The 16,748-nt window shown below is 50.6% G+C and overlaps 1 long non-coding RNA gene across 1 annotated transcript; it reads right to left on the bottom strand.

Moving 5' to 3' along the window:
- Positions 1-497: 497 nt before the first annotated feature.
- On the bottom strand, positions 498-4,620 carry LOC104668367. The gene is made up of 4 exons (XR_748808.2): positions 4,132-4,620; positions 3,650-3,747; positions 1,118-1,211; positions 498-1,032 (listed from the first exon to the last, which is right to left on the bottom strand). It is a non-coding gene; the product is annotated as an uncharacterized LOC104668367 (long non-coding RNA).
- Positions 4,621-16,748: the final 12,128 nt, after the last annotated feature.

The following is a 16,748-nucleotide window of genomic DNA, read 5'->3' as shown; positions in this document are numbered from 1 at the left end:
ACACTCTCACACACACATACACTCACACTCTCTCACACTCTCGCAAACACGCACACTCTATCTCATGCACTCACACACCACACTCACACACACACACACACATACACACAGTCTCACAACACTCACATTCTCACACACACACACAGTCTCTCTCACAACACTCTCTCACACACACACACTCACACTCTCACATACTCTCACATACACTCACACACACACACACTCTCTCACAACACTCACACACACATTCTCTCTCACATACCCAATCAGTCTCCCCACCCCCAAACATACCCTCTTTCCTCCTCACTCCACTAATACTAATATAGAGCGATTTAGTATCATCTTTTCTCACCTGACTGTCCCCTTGGCATGCCCCCCACTCTGCCATCCCCACTGCCCCCTCCTCCACCATCAGCCTCCTCCCTGCAACCAAGGCACTCAGCTAAGTGTTGTCTCTGAAGGGAATTCCGATGACCATAATTTTCTCAATCTCATTGCAAATTTTTAAAAACCTGGCTTTTTAAAGGGCTAAACGGCTCATGAATTTTTAAGCGCCAACATAAGACTTTAAAGACATTTCCTGCTAATGAGATTAAGTGAGATAATGTATGTGGCACGCCGCGCACTTCCTGCAGGCCTGAGATTGCGCTCTGACGCCGTTGCTTCAGGCCAAGCCTCAGATGGCCAGAGGGTCTCCTTCACTTTGGAGGGAAAGTTTGCAAAGCCTTGCAGTATGGTGTGACGCTGGCAGCAAAGGACGGGGCGCCAGGAAGGAGTCCTGCAGAAACCTTCGGGCAGGAGTGTGTAAGGGTGGGTGTGTGCACATGTGTGTGTGTGTGCATGTGTGTGATCTGGAGGTGAGGAAAACGAGATGTGTTGGGAGAACTCCAACCACACACTGCCTGGCTCATCCCTCCCTTGGGGTCTCACTCAGCTGCTGTCTCTGGCTGCTACCACCGTGCTGGCCTCAGGAGGTCACTGTGATCATCACAGTCCCTTCTGCTTTGGGTTGAACCCATTTCCCTTAGTTTCCTGCAATAGAATGGAAGTTGGCTGTCATTTCCAAGAGAGTTTTGCAGGAAGAACATGATGAAAATCTGATTATATTTGTACTCACCTTTGCACTATAGTTATTTCTTAAAGTTCAGTTTCCAGTTCCCAGAGAGCCTGTGAAAGTGGCAAAGACATCTGCAGGCCTCTGAGTCTCTACCCTAAGACAACCACAAAGACACAAGTGTCCACCTGGGCATTCGTCTGGGGACGCTCTACTGACCAAGGATCAACCACGGTGCCTGGGCATGGGAAAGGGAATCTCCTTATCCTGAACACCTCCTGCCCTGTGCTGGACTGTGATAGGAACTTTATATTCCCATCCACTAACTCACTCTTCCCCCATAACAACCTCATGACACATGGTCCAGCAAGGTCAAGCTGCTTGCCTAAGGTCACAGAGTTGGAAATAATAACCCCATTTATGGAATGTACTACTGATAAATGCAAGGATTTACAAGGGCTCAAGCTCAATCTGGGCAAGAAGCATGGGGCTTTGGTGGTGACCCAAAGCCTAGCTCTGTGGCAGCTCAGCCCGGCCATGCTTCCTTCTCAGCTGGAGCAGGAATTTTGGATGCTAGGATCTTGGCGAGCCTCAGCTGGCTACTCCTTTCTCTCCCTCCTCCACCAGCCACTGAGTCCTTCTGCCCCTACCCAGCCCCAGCCAGGCTCTGTGAGTAGGGCAGCACTCTCTTCTGGTTCCTAGTTGCCATGGATCTTACCCTCTGGCAGGACCCCTGCTGTCCTCTCCTGCAGGGTGGATGGCAAGATGGGACCAGCACAGCTCCTGATACAATGAACTCTGGGCTCTAATCCCAGCCCTGCCGTGTATGAGCTGCGTGACCTCAAGTATGTGAACTCATCTCTCTGTGCCTATGTACTCCCTAAGATGCAACTAACAGTAGTACTGTACCCTAAGAGCTGTTGTGAGGCTTTCTTCACCTTTTGAAAGAAAGAAAGAAAGAAAGAAAGAAAGAAAGAAAGAAAGAAAGAAAGAAAGAAAGAAAGAAAGAAAGAAAGAAAGAGAGAGAGAGAAAAGACTATATAGCATTTACTTTGTGCCAGACATGACTTTAAGCATTTTATCCCTAATTTCATCCTCATGACAATCTTATAAAGGAGGCACTGTTGCTATGTTATTTTACAGATAAGGACTCCAAGGCACAAAGAGATTAAATAACTTGCTCAAGGTCACACAGCTAGTAAGAGGCAGAGGCAGGATTCAAACCCAGGCAGTCTGGCTCCAGAGTTCGGGTGCTTAACTTCCTACTCTATAGTGAAATGATAGGTGTAAAGGATTTTAGTATAAAACTCAACAAAGAGAAAATGCTTGGTCAATGGTAGCTATAGTTGTCATATGACCTCGGCAGGTCATTTTACTTCTTTTTTTTTTTTTAGACTGAGTCTCCGTCTGTAGCCCAGGCTGGAGTGCAGTGGCATGATCTTGGCTCACTGCAACCTCCGCCCCCTGGGTCCCCGTTCAAGCAATTCTCCTGCCTCCTGAGTAACTTGGATTACAGGCACCCGCCACCTTGCCCAGCTAATTTTTGTATTTTTAGTAGAGACAGGGTTTCACCATGTTGGGCAGGCTGGTCTTGAACTCCTGACCTCGTGATCCACCAACCTTGGCCTCCCAAAGTGCTTGGATTACAGGCGTGAGCCACCGCGCCCGGCAGGTCATTTTACTTCTGTCTCAATTTTTTCATCCCTAAAATGGGACTAGTGGTTGCTCTGTGCCAGGCTTGGGGTGAGAGTTCATTAGAATAATGGGTGTGAAATGTCTGTCACAGATCCTAACACAGAGCAGTGCATAGGCTCTTGGTGGCTCTCCTTTCTAGAAGGGACCTACAGAATGGGGTCGGGACTGGTGGTAGCTAGACACATCCACTGAGTCAGCAAAAGCAAGGTGTAAGAACACCACCAGCCTTGAGGGGCCCAGGCAGAGCAACAGATGTATGGGCAGCCGGAAATGCAGAGCATGGATGCAGGGCCTCCGATGTGGGAGGTGGCATCTGGGGGTTCAGATGCAGCATTGGGAAGAAAGGGATGAACACTTATGTGGTCATCTAATCCTCACAATGACCCTGAGAAAACAAGAGTCTCAGAGAGGGGATGTGACTTGCCCAAGGCCATGTCTCTAGAAAGGGGTGGCAATGAGGTTTGCCTCCCAGACGCCTCTGCGGTTCCTCTCTCCCCACACTGCCTGTCGGCAGGATGAAGGGCCCAGCTATGAAGTCAAGCTCTAGGTTAGGAGTAACTGTTTCTTAAGAAAGTCCAGGCTGGACGCGGTGGCTGACACCTGTAATCCCAGCACTTTTGGAGGCCAAGGCGGGCAGATCACTTGAGGTCAGGAGTTCGATACCAGTTGGCCTGGCCAACATGGTGAAACTCCATCTCTACTAAAAATACAAAATTAGCCTGGCCTGTAATCCCAGCCACTCGAGAGGCTGAGGCAGGAGAATCGCTTGAACCTGGGAGACGGAGATTGCAGGGAACCGAGATTGTGCCATTGCACTCCGGCCTGGGTGACAAGAGTGAAACTCCGTCTCAAAAAACAAAAAACAAACAAAAACATTAACCGGATATGGTGGCCACGCACCTGTAGTCCTAGCTACTTGGGAGGCTGAGGCAGGAGAATTGCTTGAACCTGGGAGGCGGAGCTTGCAATGAGCTGAGACTGTGCAATTGCACTCCAGCCTGGGCAACAGAGCAAGACTCTGTCTCAAAAAAAAAAAAAAAAAGTGCAGCAAAAGAAAGGCGACAGTCCCTCCTGCAAAAGTGTCCCAACTAAGCAGGTAGTATGGTGGGGCCCGGAGCCGGGGAATGCAGAAGAGCTTGGCTAAGGACAGCAGCAGACAGGCAGGGGGAAACGGAGGCACGGGTGGCTGGAGGCTGCCTGGAGTCTGGCTCAGCCCTGGAGAAGGGGGTGGGCAATGCTTCACCAGGGCATAGAGGGAGGATCCCCTGCAATCCAGAGAAGGGCATAGGGTGCTTCCCCCAACCTCTGCCAATCCCCCCAGAAGATTTTCCCTATACACAGTAAAAGGAAAGGCTCTCAAAGCAACCGATTGGGAGACTTACAGCAGGGGTGACAAGAGCGCTTTCTAGGGCAGTTGTATGCTCTCTTCAGAGGCTGTGGCCTCAATGGTGCCCTGTGAAAAACCAGGCCCTGGCCCAGCAGCCAAGAGGGCCGGGATAGGTTCACCCAGACCCATTGCCCTATGAGCAGATTTGTTTTTTCCAGAGCGACTCTTCACAGCTTCTCCTCTTCCCTTGGTGACAATGACAGCCAGCGATGGGCCAACAGCCTACTCCCAACCTGGCCTGGGTCTGGTGGCCCCAGCGTGAGATCACCGTAGTGAGGTCTGACTTCAGCATCGCCATGGGGATGTTCGGATGCCACGCTGCCTGCAAGCAGCACCTTTTTCCCCGGGAGAGTGGGTGGGGACCGTGGCTGATGCTGACTACGTATGATGTGACCTGCTCCTGGCTGCTGGGGCTGTTTGTCCCCAAACATATGTTGTCAGATCTCAGTTGAGTGGGGTGGGCCAGGGGACTCACTCAGGACCTGCGGGCTCTATTGTGTGTCTGTGTGTTTGGGATATGGCGAGAGGTGTTCATTAGACCTCATGGGCAGCCTCATTTTCTTCTCTCCCTGGGCTGCTGATCACTGTGCTCCTAATGGGCCTCGGATTGACTTTCACAGCAACCTGGTCTCCATAGCAACCAGCTGTGACATCACAAGGAACCCACAGACCCTGGAGCTGGAACAGAGGAAGCTTGAATGCCTGATTGGGGAAGAAAGCCTTTGCTGCCCCTCCTTAGGCCTCTCCTGTGATAGGGGAAGAGGACATAGAAACGCTGAGAGAGCCAGGGCTGCCGCTTCTCTGGAGGTTTGAGCTGGGTCTACTCGAAATCCTTCCCTTCCTCTCTTTGTCCCCTTTCTCCTCATCCCTCAAAAAATATGTATCTCATTTTCCTCAACTGTAAAATGGGGACATTAGAAGCCGCCCTTGAGTGTTTATTATATGCCAGGCACTATTATAAGCATCTTGCATGGATTTTCTCATTTACTTCATAACAGCCCTATAAAGTACTTTCTTCTTAGTATTCCCCCTTCTGTAAGTGGAGGGAAAGGAAGCACAGCAGAAGGATTGGAATCAAGACAGCCTGGCTCCAGAGCCTGTTTTCATAACTACGAGAGAATGCACCAGATTCCTTCTGAATGCCGCCTGCCACGTGCGCGGCTACAACTCTATTTCCAGCCATGCTGTGGCAAGCAGTTCCGGGCGGGCTTCAGCTCCCTTTGCACCACCAGCACCTCGCCTCCTGTCAGCATGAGGCGGTTTTCATTTTCTGCCCAGGGGCTTCCGCAGCACCCCAACACAAGGCTGGCAGGAGCAGGCTCAGCGGGAGGACTTGTGGAGGGAAGTTGCTTCCACTGAGCCAGCCTCAACCTGGGGTGCACAGGCACCATGGGGTGAATGCTTCTGCCAGGCGGTCATCTGGCCCACAAGGTCCCTCTGTGCACTGCTTGGAAGGTCCTGGCAGTGACCCATGGCATGACCTAATAATGCACCGTTATCTTGGCTCTTCTGCTTTCTCTTTTTTCCCACTGGTATTCGTCCCTCATTTCTGGTCCCTAGAATGACTTCCAAAATAAACTCCCTATACGCAAGCCTTTGCATTGGATTCTACTTTGGGGGGGGGATCTTAAGCTAAGAGAGTTGCAGCCCTGAAAACGCCATTACAGGGGGGCATTTTGGAGCTGGGTCACTTGGTGAGGTGCAATGAGGACGCTGTTGTCGTGGGATGTGTGATGGTGGCCACCCTGGTATTATGGTGATGAAGACCGTCCCTGTGGTGGGCTGGGAAGAGGTACAGGTGATGGCGGGGTAGGGGATCAGATGAAAGCACTAGCATCTAAACAATCCAGGGGCAATGGTCCTTACAGGAATGGTGAGGCTGGCTGGCGGCTAACTGCTCTGGAAGCCTTAAAGGAAGAAAACAGCAGGCTTGGGTTGATCCACTGTCAACTCAGGCCATGCAGTGGAGAGCAAAATCCCCATGGTGCTGTTGTAAGAGACTCTCGCCTTCTGCAGCCAAAGGGTATCCTGCACTGAAAATCAGACTCGGTATGGAATTGGGGGCAGGAGGGTCACAGGGATTGTGAAGGAGAAGGAGGGCATAGCTTGGCCGGATCTCAGCCAAAGTCAAGAACCCTGCTGGGCAGACAGTGGGATGCTGAGACCTCAGGTGGGGATAATTGGGCAGATGATTCTGAGAATCTTGGGGGCCCAGACTCCTCTGGAACCTTGAGCACTGAACTCCCATAACTCAGCAAAGCACTCCTTGGCCAGTTGGGCCAGGCCAAGGCTGGGCTTCCTCTAGGGGAAAGCTACCATGTCCCCCCATCCCCACCCCATCTTCTGCTTGACTCAGTCCCCCGCTGAGAAACCCCAATCAGTAATGGGTATTGCCCAAGCAGAATATGAGGTCCTACAGCTTAATTCACAGTCCAATGAGATTGAGATTAATTCAGTCTTGAGCAGAAATACAACTTGAGCAGCTAGAGGGTAGACCTCGACTTGGGTTCAACTAGACCTGGGGACTCCTCCCATTCAGGGCCCAGGCAGAATGCCACCCTGTCGATTTCACGGCTTGTTGGGATGCTTAAGGAAGCTCATGGACCCAAAATGCAGTATCAGTGACTGAACAGGTTTTTACTGTACACCAGGCATTGTTTGATATGAGACAACAGCTGTAAATCGGCTCTTGTCTGTTTTCAAAGCACTCACGTGAAGTAGGGAAGATAAGAGCATCTAAACAGACCGTGCTACCAATAGTAAAGCTGCTTTTGAGATGTGACTAAGTGCCTGGCTTTGTGCTGAACTCACCAATACACAGTATCATAAGATTCTTAAAATGACCCTACAAGGGAGAGATTTTCACACCCATTTTACCAATGAGAATGGTCGATAGGGCTGGGATTTGAACCCAGCCTTATCTCGCTCTTCCCTCTGCACACAGCCTGCTTATCTTGAGACAGCGTGACAGCCTCAGCAGAATGGTGTCCAAGATGCAGGGGAGAGAAAGATTGATTTGGCTTGGTGGGACAGTCCAGCAAGGCTTCCTAGAGGGGGTGATAAGGCAATTTGTGTATTTCAAAAGCTGAATAAATGTGAACCACACTGGGTTATGATTAAGCACCTATAGTGAGGGCTCCATCTTGGGATCAAGTTTTTAGAAATGGTTCCAATCAAAGCAAGCACAAGCTCCAGCCACTGCATAATGCTTAGTTAGAGGTGGCTCCCCAGGTCACAGAGCCCACTTCTGCCCCCAGAATCCTGAGAGACCAACGCTCCTGTGCTCAGCTTTTTCTCTCTCCCAGTCTTTCTGACAAACGAGCCTGTAGGGTGGGGGTTTCTCATCAGGGTATTTTTAAACTTTTTTATTTTTTTATTTTTGGCCTGGAGGGAGGTAGGGCTGTACTGATTGGGCTCTGGAATTTTGAATCAGAGGAATTCACTCAAGCTGGGTTCAGCAAAAAAAGGAGGACTTATTTATGAGGCCTCCCTAGGGGTGTCTTCGGCAGGAAGGGCCAGGTCTGGGGAGACTAAAGCATGGACTAAAGCACTTTCCTTCCACTCTGGGCACCTTTACTTGCTATTTCAAGTTAACTCAATTCAACAGATGCTGAGCTCTCACACTGCAGCCAACCTTCAGGTGGGTAAGAGGGCAGGCACCAGGTTCCAGTGCACCCCACTTCCTGCCACACCCCCAGAACCCAGCACACTATAGAGCAATATGGCTACCCCCAGCATCCGTTGAATTGAATTGACTTGGAATAGCAAGTAAAGGTGACCAGAGTGGGAGGAAAGTGCTTTCTGTTGCAATTTAAGAAGACCAAGTCCTCCCAGAGGCCTTGCATGTGTGTCTATATATGCGGTTTCTCTCTGGGTAGACGTTTACAAGCCAGTAATGTCGACAAGGGTCACTCTTCCTCATTTCCGGATGAAGAAACCAAATTGCCCAAGTAATTTGGTTTGAAGCAAGTTGCCCAAGGTCATACAGCAAGAGGAGTCTCTGGCTCAGTACTCCTCACTGGGAGTTCAGGAATCCCAAGAGGAGGGGGTTCGCATCATACCTGGAGATAGGTTTCTAGGTGCTAAAATAAGCCATACAATGTTAAGACACTATTTACAGATAGAAGGAAATGCCTTGGAGCCACAGGGTCCTGGGTTTTGAATTCTGCCTTTGTCATTTCCTAGGTGAACTTGGGCAAGCGATTTATCTTCTCTGTAAGGACAATGACAGTGCTTCAGAGTATTCTTGGGATTGAGGAGTCAGTCAATGCATTTTACCACTGCAGCGAGTAAACGCTCAATCAATGTACGCTCGATCAATGTTAACTATTGTTTATTACAGCCATAAGTCACCTAACCTCTGAGCCTTAGTATTCTCGGCTACAAAATGGGGGTAATGATACTTCCTGAACAGAGCTGTTGGGAATAAGATAACATGAGATAAAATGAGATAACATGCCCAAGTGCTATCCTGGCACCCGGCTCCCCACATGTTCACTGCTTCCCCCTGCGATGCTCCCTCCTGTCAAATTTACGCTTCTAGCATAAATGAGGCAGCCGCTCTAAGAAAAGCACCACTTGTGAACTCGAACGCTTACAGGCGTGAGCTGAGGAAGCATAAAGCAACTTCCCTCTCCCACCTGGTGAGAGAGCCTCCACGGGTTGTAGGGTAAAATGGTCGAGTGCTGAGTGGGTGTTCTTGATGCTGGAAGGATCCTGCTCCTCTCAGTTCCAGGATTCTCCACGGGCCTTGGAGGTGGATTCTCCAGGGGGCCCATTAGCTAACCAGACAAAGGCAGCCAGACCTGGTTGTCAATCTGGGCTGGGCAGATTCCACAGGGAGATGCTTTTGGCTGGGTTGACCAGAGGTACAGCCGAATGTGCTGGGATGCAGGGCACGGACAACTTCTGAAGACTGAGCCAGACTTGAGCCTCCTTCCCTCTGTCTTTTTTAAACAAACCACATTTTTTTGTTTGAGACAGAGTCTCGCTGTGTTGCCCAGGCTGGAGTGCAGTGGTGCAATCTCGGCTCACTGGAACCTCCAACTCCTGGGTTCAAGCGATCCTCCTGCCACAGCCTCCTGAGTAGCTGGGATTACAGATGCCTGCCACCATGCCCAGCTAAATTTTTTTTTCTTTGTTTCTTTTTTGAGACAGAGTCTTGCTCCATTGCTCAGGCTAGAGTGCTGTGGCACGATCTTGGCTCACTGCAACCTCCACCTCCCGGGTTCAAGCAGTTCTCCTGCCTTAGCCTCCCAAGTAGCTGGGATTACAGCTGCTTGCCACCACGCTCAGCTAATTGTGTGTGTGTGTGTGTGTGTGTGTATTTTTAGTAGAGATGGGGTTTTGCCATGTTGACCAGCCTAGTCTCGAACTCCTGAGCTCAGGCAATCCGCCTGCCTCGGCCTCCAAAAGTGCTGGGATTACAGGTGTGAGCCACTGCACTGGGCCAATTTTTGTATTTTTAGTAGAGATGGGGTTTCACCATGTTGACCAGGCTGGTCTTGAACTCCTGACCTCAGGTGATCCACCCACTGGTCTTGAACTCTTGGTCTCAAGCAGTTCTCCCATCTCAGCCTCCCAAAATGCTGGCACTATAGGAATGAGCCACTATGTCTGGCCATTAAACAAGCCACAAATTAATGAGCACTTACTGCGTTCCAGGCACCACGCCAAGCAGTTTCCATGGATTCCAGCCACTGCCATCTGGGTAGCCAGCCTTAGGCAAATGCTTGATGTCTCTGAGCCTCAGCCTCCTCACCTGTGAAATGGGCTTCGGGATGGTGTCTACCTCATAGGGCTGTTATGAAAATTAAATGAGCTAATGCATTAGCAGTCATACTAAATGCCAACTAAATTTTGGTATTATATATAAACATTCATCCATTTAAGCTTCACAACAATCTCCACTTCTTTAAATAAGAAAATAAAAATTTAGAGAGGTTAAATCAGCGGTTCCTAGGTGCTGACCTGACCCCATACAAATGCACATGGAGAGCATGTGAGAAACCAGGGTCCCTGCAGAGGATGGTTCCATGAGTGAGCCTGGCATGGGCCCCAATAATGCAGGCTTGTCATGCCTGCAGCATCCCCCGTGATTTGTTAGTGGGAAGCCCTGCTGAGTTAGGTGATTTGGCAAAGACCCCACTGCCGGTAGGGACAGAGGTAGGATTTGAATGTTGAGGCAGGACCCTAAATCACCATTATTTACTACGAAGAGCATGCCCCTGGTGGGCCTGCCCTAACCTGCTCTCTGCCACTCCCTAGGGCTGGAGGATTCTGGCCTGGCCCACTCTCTGAGGAGGAGGGCTGGGTGGAGCTCTGTTGAGCAGGGTCACTCAAGCAAACATTTTGCAGGCCACCCTGTCCCCATCATGGGTTCCTTTTCCAAAAGCCACCTGAGCTGAGACAGTGGGTACCCATCAGCCCTTGTGGATTGTGGAATGTCTCACCAACGTTCAGAAGCACATCTCCCCTGGTGGCTCCCCACAGCCGTCCTCCCCAGGGCCCATCTCCACCCTCTGGTGCCACTGGGCATGTGGAGAGCCTCTGGCAAGCTGCAGGAGCTGCCAAAGCATTTGGTTATTTTGCTCATTTTATTAATAAATGTGCACCGATGCCAACCACATGGCGACTGCCGCCTGGGAACAAGAGTCGGAACATGCTCTGGGGAGATTTCTGGCTGGATTTTGGTGACAAAGGAAACAGACAGGGATCTATAGGGAGAAGGGAGGCGGGCAGCTGACAGACATCTGGGGGCATGCAATGACCTCTGCGGTTTGTGAAGGCCTTTTTGGGAAAAGGAGAGTTGGGTGGAACTATATGGAAGGGGCCTGGGGCCCTGACCCTTCAGCCAGAGGGACTCTAAGCCACATGGAACTTGGACACATAGCTTGGCCTGACTGCAGGCAGCTGGACACATCTTTTTTCCCAGGGTCTGTTGGCCTGTGGGTGCCTGGTGAGGGCGGAGCTGATGGCAACAGTGCTGTACCTGCAAAGGACCTTGCAAACCCCAAAGCAAAGAGAAAGATGTTCCGCCACAGGGGCTGCCAGTTCAACGCCAAGCTCCATGGAGGGAGTTGGCCATCACATTTGTGGTGCTGGGTCTGGGGGCTGTACACACAAAGCTGGCATTATTGGCACCTTTCCGGGATGCTGTACAAAGAAATGCCCAGGAGTGATGTGCCCCATAAGGACAGGTCGGACGAGCGGGCCTTTGTGTAGAAGAAGCCAGCAGGCAAAACTTGCAGGGGGCAAGCCCCGGTTTTCCAGGGCTCCAGCGCCTGTGCGGACACTAGAACGGCCTCCTCCTCCAGCCAGGATGTGTGTTCTATTACTGGCCAGCGAATAAATAATCTGAAAGCCTCGCCAGGATCTGCCGTTTACCCTTTAAGGGAATGAACTTCTATTCATTTGGAAAGGGGGGAAGAAAAAAGCCTTCCCAGATGAAAGTCTGGGCTGAGGGAAGAGTGAGCTAGGCAGACGGCATGGACGCCAGCAGGAAGCCCTTACAGCCAGGAGGCTGGGCCCAGGGGCCCTGGCATCCCCCTGAACAGTCAGTGCTGCCCACAGTAGCCCCGGTCCTGGGCTCCTCACATTTTAACTCGGTCCTCTCTACTTAGTTTGCTCATGCCCTTAAAGCAGCAAAAAATGTCAATCACACTCAATCTAGTAATTCATTTATAAATAATAATCATGCATGACTATACTAACATGAACATTGTCAAACATGCACAAAAATGCAAATTTAAAAAATAAAACCAAGATAAAATGATATTTTAAAATGCCTTAATTACTGTGGATGTTTTTTTTTTTTTTTTTTTTTTTTTTTTTTTTACCACCATCACCTTTACTAACAAAGCAAAAATATACAGTATAGCTAGGCTATTAGTAATAATAGTGGATATAAATTCTTATTTCAAATTGTCTTCTTGCATTCATAAATCTGGGGGCCACCTTCTTGTGGGACCCAACTGGACTGTCACTGTTTTTCCCTCCTCTGTTGGCCAGAGTGGCACCATCAGGAGTGAAGTGTGCACACCATACCATGCTTTTGATCATCAACGTTTGAGTTAGGTTCAGCATTTTTCATTTTTTTCTTTGTTCCTCCTTTGTCTGGCTTCTTTCTAAGTCATGTATCCCTTTGATAAATCTCTGAATCTGCGTAACTGGCCTAAAATGAGTAGAAAAATTCTTCCAAAATGCCAACAGCGAGAGTGAGGGCAGAGTGGCTGGCCTTTCTGTGTGGTCCAACTCCCATTCTTCCCTCTAGTGACATTTCATATAAAGACCTAATATGGACATCAGCGTCAATCTATAAATACTAGTAATGCTGAATTCTTTTCTCTTTTCTGGATGAAATAGAAATAGAAATAAAAAAATTAATATTCCTTTCTCCTTAAAGAAGTCCCTTAAACACCTCCTGTGGTGCCTGCATGCCCCCCACTTTGGAGACCCTTGTGTCTCCAGAACTCCTCACTGTCCCTCTCCCTTCCAAGCCAATCCAACTGCAAACAGAAACCAGCATGAACTTAGGAAATTGTGAACCTGACCAAATCACAACCCTTCACTTGCTCCCCATGGCTCATCATAGGTCTTGGGGAAAAGTAAAACTTCTTACCAGCTCTGGCCCCCGTCGCTCTTTCAATATCACTCACGGCCCCCCATATGACATGTAGCAGGTTCCCTCTCTCATCCTTCAGGTCCCAGCGCCAAGGTCACCCTTCAGAGAAGCCTGGATCGGCCCCTCATCTAAAGAATATTACACTCCCCCCAATGACTGTCTCAGGGCTTCCTTTATAACTTTTGAAGTGCTCACCACATGTTGTTACTATGTAAATCTGCTCATGGACCCTGACTACTGTCTCCCCAACTGGGCAATGTGCTTGGGGTTCATCAGAGAGGATCCATGTCTGCTGTTTTCATTGTTGTATGCCCAGAGACCAGCATGGTCCCGGGATATTGTAGGTGCTCACTAAATGCATGAAGAATGAGATGAATGAATCAGGTCTGAGAGGATCTACAATGCTTCCTTGGACTGGGCTTGTCACAGCTGGAAGCTGCCAGCTATGGGGAAACTCCCATCTCCTTGGCCTCAGCCCTCCGCAGCCTCCCTCCTCACACCAGAGAGCTGGAAGGCCAGCTCCAAGGAACTCAGAGAAAGCCTGAAGTAGTTTTCCAGGAGTGGGAGAGGCTATTGAGAAAGAGGTGTCTACTTTCCGCCTTGGAGGGCTGAGAACTTGGAGCCTCAGGAGGGCCAGGGTCGTTCCTAAAGACACCCAGAAAGTCAGGGCACGAGCACTGCCTGGAACACAGGTGAAGGGCTGTGTCGGGGCGCCCTTGGCTAAGTGGAGTGAGGAATCTTGAGACATGAGTGGTTGTTGTGATTGGTGGATTCTGCCCCTGGGCTGGGCCTCTGAGAGGGCAGGGGCTGAGGCCCAACTTCTCCCCTTTGGCTACCAAACCTTGTGCAAGACATCCCCATAGCCTGGCCAGGGAGGCACAGAGGCAGCTCAGTCTTTTCCCAAGCAAGAGGCCTAGTAAATGCTGGATCAGGGATTCACACCTGGGTCTCTCCCCAAAAGGGGACACCCTTGCTCTCCCCCTCCCACGTTTCCCTCAAAGCTTCTCCCTTGAGGCCCCTTTGGTTCAGGCCCAGCAGCTGTGAGGCCCTTTGCAGAGCTGATCACCCCGTGATTATCTCCAAAGCTGAGGAGCAGGTGTCTGCAGGCGTGGCTCAGCTCCTGCCTCTGAAAGAAAAGGAAATCCGACCCTATGGGAAACCTTGGAGAGAAAGCAGAAAAAATATCTCCTTTCAAGAGAAGAACCCAAAGGGTCCCTTGTTTTAGCAGATTCCTTGACAGCCTCTCTGAAGTGAAGCTCTTTTTAATATATTTTTAAAGAAAAATGAAGCTTAGGAGAATGGCTGGGGGAGGCAGCGGTGGGGAACATTTCTAAAAGTCTTTCCCTGTTTGAGTCTCAGGTACTGATCGTTTATCATAAAGGGATTAGCCTCGACAGTCCCGAGTGGATGGTGCAGGCGCCTTGCATTCTGGATGCTTAGGTTCGGAAGATGGGTTGGAAGACTTCCTGGAGGAGGTGGGGACTTGCATGGAGTTTTGAAGACTCTGCAGCAGCTAAAGCAGGAGAGCATTTCAGGCCAGAGGAAGAGGGTGGCACAGACACAGAGGTGGGGAGGCCTGGCCAGGTCTCAGGAGAGGGAGGCAGAGTGGAGGGGAGGGAGGAAGGAAACGAGGACTGTCAGGAGGAAGCTGGAGGAGGGACAAGAGGAGCCTCAAATAGGGCGTCAGGATATCTGGATTCCAGTCCCAGCTCTGCCACTGACCTGCATGCATGATGTGGAGCGAAGGATCTGCGCCTTCCCAGGCCTCAGTTTTCCCATCAGAAAAACTGGTGGGAGGCCAGGCACTGTGGCTCATGCCTGCAATCCCAGGATTTTTGGGAGGCCGAGGCAGGTGGATCATATGAGACAGGAGTTTCAGACCAGCTTAGCCAACATGGTGAAACCCCGTCTCTACTAAAAATATAAAAATTAGCCAGGAGCGGTGGCAGGCATCTGTAATCCCAGCTACTCAGGAGGCTGAAGAAGGAGAATTGCTTGAACCCAGGAGGCGGAGGTTGCAATGAGCTCAGATCACGCCACCACCGCACTCCAACCTGGGCGACAGAATGAGACTCTGTCCCAAAAAAAAAAGAAAGAAAAAAGAAAAGAGAAAAAATAAAACCTGGGGATAGAGTTTGGGAGTGAGTGATGCCTAGGCTCCCCTTGGGCCTAAAGCTCTGCTGGCCCTGCCCTCCCATATCAGGTATCCCCACTTCCCTTCTGGCCCCAATGGAGGCTACAGGTGCCAGGCGGCTTCCCAGCCTCCCCGCAGCAGACTGCTGTGAGGACCTGCTAATCCCCTTAAACCCACTTCTTCCTGGCTGCTGTCACGAAGGGTGCCTTGTGAAGGCTTTCTCACTCAGGAAGACAGGACTCTGTGACTTAGCCGGGGGAGGAGGAAGGCCTGGCCTCTGTCGCCCCCTCACCAACCAGCGCCAGCGACCCTCAGGCCATCTGTTCTTCAGGCTGGGACCCAACAGAGAGGCCATTTAGCACTGGGTGGTCTGTGTCTGCCCCCCTTCCCCAGCCCAGGCCTGAGCAGATGGCCCACCTGCCACCGTCCGTGGAGTCTCCGGAGCCTTGGGGCCCAGCCGGAAGCTAGGGCAGTGGGGTCCACCCTCCTCTTAGAGAAGTTGTCAGCACCAGACTTCAAGTCCTGACCCCGCCTCATAGGGCCTCTGTCCTGGGTTGCCCTCTCCACCTCCCACTGGCCAGCCAGCCCCAGCCCAGGCCATTCAGAGAGGTACCACGAAGGCTGCACCCGCAGATGCCACCCACGTCAGTCCTCTGATTTCACACAGGAGGCATCAGCCACCTGCCAGAGGTGGCAGCTCCTCGGAGGAACCCAAATATCTGGCTCCTGGTGAGTTCTCACTGTGATGACCATCAGATCACTTGGGGAGAGGGGAGTGGTTACAAATGCAGATCTTTTGGCTAGAACCACATGGATTTGGACCCAGGAGGTCTGGGGAGGGGCCTGGAGGTCTGGGAAGGGGCCTGTGAATCTGCATTTGTAGTACACTTTGCAGCTGAGTCCCTGAAGTTCTCCTGGGCGCTGTCATCTGGCAGTCTCTGTCCATTTCTAGCCTGAATGACAATTAAAGTTCAGTGACATAGGTGGAGCCATAGTAACTCTACCCATTTAATATGTGAAGAAATCAAGGCCCCAAAATGTATACAGTTTCATAAAGTAAATTTGATGCTATAAATTCATACCAGAGCTAGGCACGGTATCCAATACTTCAGGCTCCTTAGTTAATGGCTTTTGGACACCAGTCCCCAGGAGAGATCAGGGATGGCCTTAAACATGCCCCTCCATTCTGCCCCTGCACAGCTACAATATCTAAAGGCCCTAAGTCCTGAAAAGACTATGGTGTCTCCCCTCATACCCAATGAATTCTAAACAAAAATAACACTAAACTGTGACTGTAAGGAAATCCCATGATGACAACAGTACTTTAATGCATTTTTGTAAATAAAATTGTTTAAAAACATTTTTCCTTATGTTATGGGTGGCCCTGCTTCTGTGGTGCCCAGAGCAATATCCTGGCTTCCTAGGAGATAGCTCCTTGTCTGCAATGCCTATTCCAGTGTGGAGTCTGGGTGAGAGGCAGATCGGTCCCTCCCACTCCTGGACATTGTCCCCTCTCCACCTCCTTTAATCCCACCTGGTTTCCTCCCCCTGGAACTGGAATGCACTCACCAGGAGAGCCTGACATTTCAAAGACGTGCCCTGGCAAGGCAGGCTCTTATTGGTGGGGATTTTAAATGTATGCCTCCTGTCTCCTTGATGATCTGGCTTCCCTTCCTGTGGGAGCTTCTTCCAGGGAAAGCCCAGGCTCCCTCCTGTCTAGGGAAGGGGCCCCTCTCTAACCCTCCTTAGAGAGGACAGAGACTAGAGGGAAGGGCAGTCCACCCATAGATGCAGGCCAGAAGTCCCTCCATGTTAGATCATGCTGGAGAATAGAGAAGCCAGGAGGGGCTGCAGG

This window comes from Rhinopithecus roxellana, chromosome 15 (assembly GCF_007565055.1).
Source record: "Rhinopithecus roxellana isolate Shanxi Qingling chromosome 15, ASM756505v1, whole genome shotgun sequence".
NCBI classification, from domain to species: Eukaryota; Metazoa; Chordata; class Mammalia; order Primates; family Cercopithecidae; genus Rhinopithecus; species Rhinopithecus roxellana.
This window is presented reverse-complemented; position numbering and strand designations above follow the sequence as displayed.